Consider the following 7,968-nt stretch of genomic DNA (forward strand, 5'->3'; position numbering starts at 1 on the left):
GTTTAGTCTTTATTTCCATACCCAGCTGAGACAACCTACTTTCTCTGCAGCTGCTAGGAGAAGAGAAACTATAAACATTTACATTTAATGTAACAAAAGGTTTGCTCACCACCTCGTGTTCCACTGTGCTCTTCGACAATGATCACTCATCATAAAAATGGGTGGAGTGGCTGCAAAACACTCAGTGATGGAAAAAATGACTCCTATGTTCAAGAGAGGCTCCTGCACAGGCTAGAAACCCCACTGCACTGGAGTGTTGTCATTACTCCCAGGATGGGAAATCTTTGGGCTACGGATGCAAACACATCTGCTACACAGCACGTGAAGCAGCCTGTTTTACTTTATCTCAGAATCACCCTCTGCACCAACTCAAAGACCTTCAGATCACACGACAGAAACTGTTTTAATCTAGGCCACACGTCAACTCAATCAGCTCCAGTTTGGTTTTAAACAATTAAAAACCAGCACTCCCAAGTACAAAGTGCAGACTTGAAGATGTCCAGTGCCATCAGCACTGCAGCCTTGCCGCTGCAGTGAAAGATTTATGGTAACAGGGAACAAAACAACAGAATTCATCACGTAACACCAGAGGTACATCACGTAAACCTCACTCCTTGGCGGACTCACTAAGCGATATTAACTTAAAAAAAAAAAAAAAAAAAAAAAAAACAAGTCCCAGTTTTGCTGCCATCTTACTTGTGGGTTCAGCAATTAGGAAGCGTGCTGTGCACAAGCTCATGAGCCAAAAGAAATTAGTCTGTATAAGAGGCAAATATGGCCATCCTGTCCTCCCCTTCCCCCCAAAATAAATCACTTCCCCCCTTCCTTTAACACCTGCTTCCTCCATCCAAGCATTCATTGTCCCACTGCTATTATGGGACCAAAGGCTTAAGCATCCCAGAGGAAATTCAGGAGGGAAAACAGCATGTGTAAAGTGACCAAGACTCATTCCCTTCAGCAATCTCACTCCCACCATCCCTTATTTTCCCTCTTTTCCTATTGACAGCAAGTTTTAAGAGCTGGCAGGGTGTTGATAGCTACACGCGCTGGGAAGCTGAATGTGCCACACATCCTGGTATTGAACCCCACTGTGCCCACAGTCACTGGTGTGGACCTTCCTTCTCTCACACCTCCCCAAGAACCCACAACCAACACCACAGGGCAGGAAACAAGGCCAGACAACCCATGGCCTGACCCAGCACAGCTTTTTGTATTGTTGCCCTGAAGGGAGAGACTTCACACAAGCAGCTACTCTGTGCATCCCTAAAAAGCGGCAGAAGCAGAGCAACACCAGGTGCATGGCAGAAGAAGCCATCCTCAGCAACAACCTCCACCAGGCAGTTTTTATCTGCTGTGCACACTCACACTTCAGTCTTCCCTGCACTGGAAACAGGGATACCTGCAAGAACAGATGACTCACTCAGCCAGCATCCATGCGTGAACCTCGGGAGATGCGTTAACCCAAGAACAAGAACAGGTGAGTCAGCAGTTTGAGTCTGAAGACAGTCCGGTTTAGAGCAACTGCTCCATGCCAGAATCTTTGTTTGTAATGGTTTTACTAAGTGTAGCATTCAGACTTACAGAACAGTTACACCACTGAGGGCAGAGACACACTGGGAAAAAGATTTACTTTCCCAAGTAACTGTGCCAGAAACCTCAGATATGGTTTAGATGAAGATACAAATATGTCACAGATTTTAGCATAACTTGCTGCTCCAGTTTGCATTAGTCATGGGTGACTAATAAAAAGCACAGAGGACTCAAAGATGACACATGGAGCACTTTCTCTCCACACAAAGTTTTGATCATCATCATCATCATCATCAAATGACCCGTGAGATGACCACCTTAAATCATGCTCACAGACAAAAACATCTCACCAAAATTCTGCCTCATTTTTAAATGAGTAATTGGTCACTTATTTTCTTTTCCCTTGCACTCAGAAATAAAACCTGAGGGAGCTGCTACAGAAGAAAATCCTTAAATCCTTCCTTTTACAGTGGATCAGGCTAATCTCAGTGGTGCTGCCACACTGTAAATAACATATCACATTAAAAAACAATTTGGGGAGACCTCTCACCATGTATTTTGCAAATGTGACATTAAAGTAAAAACAGTTCAGCAACAAGACTAACGGGAAAGTTAGATCAGCCACCTGAAAGTAGTCAAAAAATACAAAAAGAGACTAGAAGCATTCAGAAGTTGTTGTGACAAATTTTGCATAGTCTACTAGAAAATTTCACAAGTGCTTGAAACAAAGACACAATGGATCAGTTGCAGCTACCTGTGTTCATACATTTGAAATATCATCTCAGAAGAACAGCTCCACAGGATCCATTGAGCAATCAGTCTCCACCCCATGATTTTCAGGGAAATCAAAAGGTGATCACATGAAAGGATCAAACCTACAGGAAAACTCTGACAGCTTAGTTGCCACATTGACTGAACAATACTATGACCAGTTTTGGAGAGACAAGAGCAGCTAAACAGGAAAATTATTTATTATGAACAACTTATGGAATCACAAAAACAAAAAAAAAAGAAAAATTTGACTGAAGAGATTGGATCATTCTGAATATAAAAGCAAAGTCACAGTCTTTATTAGGGAAAGGAGATTCAAGAAAAAAATTCAGGTGGCCAAGAAGAATTAGCTTTGTCAAGAAAACCTGCAGAATTACGAGTTCACTGGTGAAGAAGCACCACTCTGGATTCTGCAGCCAAGGCCACAGTCAAGGTCCCCCACCAACCGTGGAAGCCCCTAAGGCCCACACCCCCAGCAGACCTCGCCCAGAGGCACCAAACCCAACCTCACACCCAAAACATGCTTGGAATATACTGTATTTCAAGCCCTCAACACAAGTGCTGTAGAAGATGCTGATATTGGTTTCAGGGCTAATTTTTCCTTATGTTTTCTCCAATCCTAGATTAAATACTTGAGCATTTGGACTGTGAACTTCAGAACTTCATTGGTATGCCAACAAAGAATTAACCTTTTTCTCATGCATATTACAAACCACCGAATAACTCTTCAGCATCAGATTTGTCAGTTTCTTCTCAATATATATAAAATAGTCTTGTTAGAGTGCCTGACCATGTCACAACATGTGATCCTTTAGAGCTAAAACAGAACTAAAGGCTTACTTTTTCCAAGTCATCACAGTTCGTACTTTTTAAAGACTGTTGACTACTTAGAAATGTTTGTGATTGCATTTTCTTCCCCTATTCCTCAACAACATAGCAACCTATCTAAAATGACTATAAAGAAAATTTTAAAAAACATTATTAAAATGGCAGAACTTATTTTGCACGGATTTCTCTTTGCTCTTGAACTGCTGTCTTACAGAACTTAAAAATTAAACACTTTGACTTTTAGCTCACTGGCTTATCTCAGAAACATCTATCTCCCATGCCGTCTTCACATGCTATAAAAAAGGGATGGGCACCACAGTCAAATACCTTCTTTGCAAATGGAAAAGCACTTCCAAGAGTTTAGGTTTCTCCTGGTGGAAGCTTCCAACCCCCTGCCACAGCAGCTGCTTGTCTTAACACAAAGGAACATGAGTCAGGTAACTGATGCAGGTACCAAATGAACTTTTTTCCTTAACTGACACAAGTTATGAATTGTATACACAAAAAACAACAACGTATTCTTATCTGTGATCCACTTCCCAGTCTGGTTTGCTGAACAAACCCAAAAAACCCCAGTATGGCCCAGCTGGGGAACTGGAAGAGGCTGCTTATGCTATGCCAACACACAAAAGAGATGAGATGACAAAACTGCAGTTCAAGTTTAGCATGATACTGAAACTTTTACCTACTGCATGTCTCCACCAGCTGTCTGGAGAAGGACAATAAACTCTTTACAGGATTTGTGGCGTCACAGCTTATTTGTCATGCAGACATTACGAGGGGAGTCACCCTGTTTCCCTGACAAAGCACTATAAATATATAAAGGTATATCATTCTGAAAAAGATCTGTATAGCTTCACTGCAGCAGCAAGTTCCCAGCATAGCTGCTTTTCCTGGAGCACTGCCATAATATTTTCTTATCAGTAACTGAAGTAACTAACCAGCTAACTCCCAGTGATGGGCTTTGCCTTCTAGATCTGCATAAAGGTCATTTGCAAAGGGAAAAAGGCAGGCTTGATAAATAAATAAATAAAAAGAAACCATTGTGCCACATCCACGGCTTTGTTTCCAAAAGCCATGAAGAAGTGCAATGCCAGGCTGAAGTGTCTGACTATTCAGTAAGTACAAGGAGTGGCCGATTCCCTCCCCACAGTGAGATTGTTGACAGCTGTTTTAGAAGAGGAAAAAAAAGTGAAGCATGACTAAGCTATTCATAAAAATCACATTATATCCAACACCCTAAAAACAAGTTTTGTTTTAGAAAAGGTGCAGGGCTTCCTGGACGTGACTGACAAGGTGGTACATGCCAGCCCTAACCAGGCTCCCACCTGGATTATAACCCCTGTGGCAAACCCCAGGGCAGCAAACAAGAACTCTACACCAGAGCTATCAGCTGCTCCAGGACGTCACTCATTACCTTTATCTGTCCTACAGGTGATCAATGCAAGCAAGCACATGAGCACTTGGCACCAAAGAGCACTCAGTAATCACAAGGTGCAGGCTGCAAGGTGTTTTCCTCCCCAGCTTTCCACATCCAGCCTCTCATGTGCCTGCAAATAGGAGTTATCCTCCAGTTGGAAACCAAGCCAACTGCCAACTCCCTATGCAGGAGACCGGTAAAACATGGGGCCACAATCACACAGGGAGGCCATATCATGCCTTTATGGCCTCCTGGACCTTCTGAGCCTTCTCCTGAACTTCTTAGCAGTGCCTTCCACCAGCAGAGGCAAGCCAAAACCAAATAGCTCCTCCCTACCAATCAGCTGTGTGGTTTAGCTGACTTCAGGCTATTTATTGCCTGTGTGGGGAAACCCTATAGAAATAGCATCTAATAGCACTCAAGTAGATTGCAGAGATAACCAGCTACAGTAATACACAGAAAAGCTTCCAAGCTGCTTCAAGGTCGGTTTTATTGGCGAGCGGATCACCACCAAATACCAGGCAGAGAAAACTGATACGTTGGTGTCCTGGAAACAGTGCAAAAGAAATAGGTACAGCAGGCACTGCAGCTTCTACTGATGATTTTTTTGTTAAGTAGCTATTTATTAAAACTTAATATTCCAGCAGAAAATTATATGAAAGAACCCCACTGCTTTTGTAACACAGGAGCATGTGAACACCACCAATAAACCTACCAGTGTTTTTTTCCTCTAGGATAATTTATTGACTGCTGTTCTTAATTCATGCTTTGGATAGAATAACCAGATTCCTTTAACAGTACTTAATCCTCCTCTTAGCACAGGAGTGTACCGTAGACCAGAACACAGCTTACTCACAAGTATATCCTGCTGAGAGATTAGTGAGTTCTGCATATGCCCGAGTCTCAAAGCTGTGCTACGCAGACTGTGTTTAAAAACATCCATCATCGCATAGTACCTGGCAGAGCTCTGTTCCTTTGAGAAGCTTTGAGTTGTTAAATGTGTTTCCCTCCTTTGATGCAGCGAAGCTGTAAATCAGGAACATCGAGCTCCTGCCTTTCTCTCTGGCTGCAGTCCCTGGCTGGACTCTCTCACTTCGGACACGCTGTGTCCTCACCTCTCGGGCTATGCCGGCCATCCGTGGCCGCCGGAGCCGGGCAGGAAATCCAGGCTGGATGGAACACAGTCACACAGCACAGCTCATCCACACTACCTGCGGGGGACTCGTCATTCAGGCTACCTACAAAACCTGTCTGCCTGGCAGAACTCAACATCCGTGCCCTTCTAGCAACAGCCCCAGGCTAGCCCGTCTGTCCAGCACCGGGCAGCACTGCAAGGACAGATGGGGACGGAGAGGCTCAACCCATGAAATGGACAACAGGTACGCACTGGAACTCGTGCCAAAGGAAAACACATGACCAGATGATCCTCACCTTGCCTAATGCACCCTTACTCTGCTATCAGGCTTGTAAAAAAAGCAACCAAAACAAAAAACCCAAACAAACCCAATTTCAAGTGTACGAATGCAACACTGTTACCATGTCCCGAAGCACAGCAAATGCCCCTCTACTATAGACAGCACTTTCTATCCACAGGCAGGGATGTTATGAGGTTAACATCAATTTACTCCCACTGCTAAGGTGTCTATGTATAAAAATACACCTCCTCTAACACCACAGTAAATGATATCTTACCTTCAAGGACCCATGTGGAACTTGAACTGGTTCACCCTTACAATTCCACAACAGCTCAGCAAGGGCGTGCAAAACATGAGAAACACACCCAACAAGGGACTCAAGGAGAGTCACCACAAACAGAACTAATGTCACTTGGCCCTTTAAAACTGATTAGATTACATTAGCCAAAACTCCCAGTACACAAGACATCCATAGATCTCAGACCAACTGTCTAAACTCAGCTCTGAAGCTACATGCTTTACATATTTCTACTGCATCGCATATCTCCATGAGTACCTAAAGTTTTACGGCTGACGGAGATTACAGAGAGCCACAGTGACCAACTGTCCTACAGCAGTACAGCATTTCTAATCCCTTTATCAAATCCCTATCTGGTGATCCACAGCAGAATTGGTACAGTGCACTCTTAAAATAAAAGAATTTTTAATAAATCACTTTTTTCCCCACTTCCCATCTCCAGCTAACACGAAGCCCTCTAAAGGACACTGGAGCAGAAACAATTCCAGAGGTCAGCAAAATCAGATTCTGCAAATCCCCACTCCTCTATATGACTTGTGGTTACAACACAGTCACAGAAGGTGGATTAATAAAGCCCAACAGTTTACAGGTTCAGAAAAACTATTTCGCAATCCTCATCCAGAAACTCCTGCATTTGCTTCAGAAGAAGGGTCTGCACTTGAGAAGGAACAAAAACAATAATATTTTCAAGAAACAGAGTGAACGCATGAAATAGACGCCACGGCAATGACCCTCTGAGTGACACCAAAGGCCACTGAGACCCAAAGGTGAAACACACCAACACCAACCAGCGTGTTGCGGGGGGCTGTTGATCAGAATCTACGGTGACTTTCGTGCAATAAACTGAGATACAAACTTGTGTCTGTGAAGCTGGAGGGGGGTTCCGTTCGGGATATCAGTATTCCAGTGCGGAGGGAGGTTGGGGGCCAGGCGGGTGCAGGTCCCCGCACACTCCCGGGCACAGCGGGGCTCGTCCCCGCGCGTCCCCCCGGCAGCGGGGCCGCCACCCCCGCCCGGCTGCGGGGGGACCGCGCCCGGCCCCGGCCCGCAGACAATAGCGGCGGGGAGCAGCCGCGCGAGAAAACACTCCAAATAAATGAAAAACTACCAAGAGCCGCAGAATGAAAAGGAATAAAGCCACGCGGAGGAGAGGAGACGCCCGGAGCGGCTCCACGCGAAGTTGAGCGGAGAAAAACCCCCGAAGGACGAAGAAGGGCGGGGGAAGCGTGCGAGGGCGCGGGAAGGGGCGGGGGGCTCCCGCACACCCCCGGCCCCGGAGAGCGCCCACCCCTCCGCCCCCGCCGGCGGCCTCCCCAAACTTTCCCCCACCCCTTCGCCCAACTCCGGCGGGGCAAACTCACCGCGGGGCCCGGCGGGCGGCTTCGCCCCTGGCAGCGGGGCCGGGAGGGAAGGGAGAGGGACGGGGACGGGGAGGGGGCGGAGGAGGCGGCCGGGCCGGTGCTCTCCGCCCGGGGAGGCGGGCAGGAAGAAGGGGAGGAGGGCCGGGGGCTGCCGCCTCGCAACCTGAGCCACAGCCTCCGCCGCGCTCGCCCGGCCCGGCCAGCCCGCATGCGCCGGCCCGGTGGGGCCGCTCTGGGCCGGGCGGCGGGGAGCCGCTCTGGGCCAGGCGGTGCGGGCCGAGCGGGACAGTGCGGGGCCGCTCTGGGCCGGGCGGCGGGGAGCCGCTCTGGGCCAGGCGGTGCGGG

General features: G+C 46.9%; 1 protein-coding gene across 9 annotated transcripts in view; it reads right to left on the reverse strand.

The window, feature by feature from the left end:
• AKAP13 (A-kinase anchoring protein 13) overlaps positions 1 to 7,756 on the reverse strand; it is a 206,665-nt gene extending 198,909 nt beyond the window's left edge. For 6 of the 9 annotated variants that reach the window (XM_041418359.1, XM_041418364.1, XM_041418363.1 and 3 more), the window contains exon 1: positions 7,624 to 7,691. The gene's annotated coding sequence lies outside the window, so the exon portion shown is untranslated. Of the gene's footprint in view, positions 1 to 7,623 lie in introns of all 9 variants that reach the window. The other 3 variants (XM_041418366.1, XM_041418365.1, XM_041418367.1) reach the window with 2 other exon arrangements.
• Between the last annotated feature and the right edge of the window lie 212 nt (positions 7,757 to 7,968).

Source organism: Onychostruthus taczanowskii, unplaced genomic scaffold (assembly GCF_017590055.1).
Source record: "Onychostruthus taczanowskii isolate IOZ18803 unplaced genomic scaffold, ASM1759005v1 scaffold6, whole genome shotgun sequence".
In the NCBI taxonomy this organism is placed as follows: Eukaryota; Metazoa; Chordata; class Aves; order Passeriformes; family Passeridae; genus Onychostruthus; species Onychostruthus taczanowskii.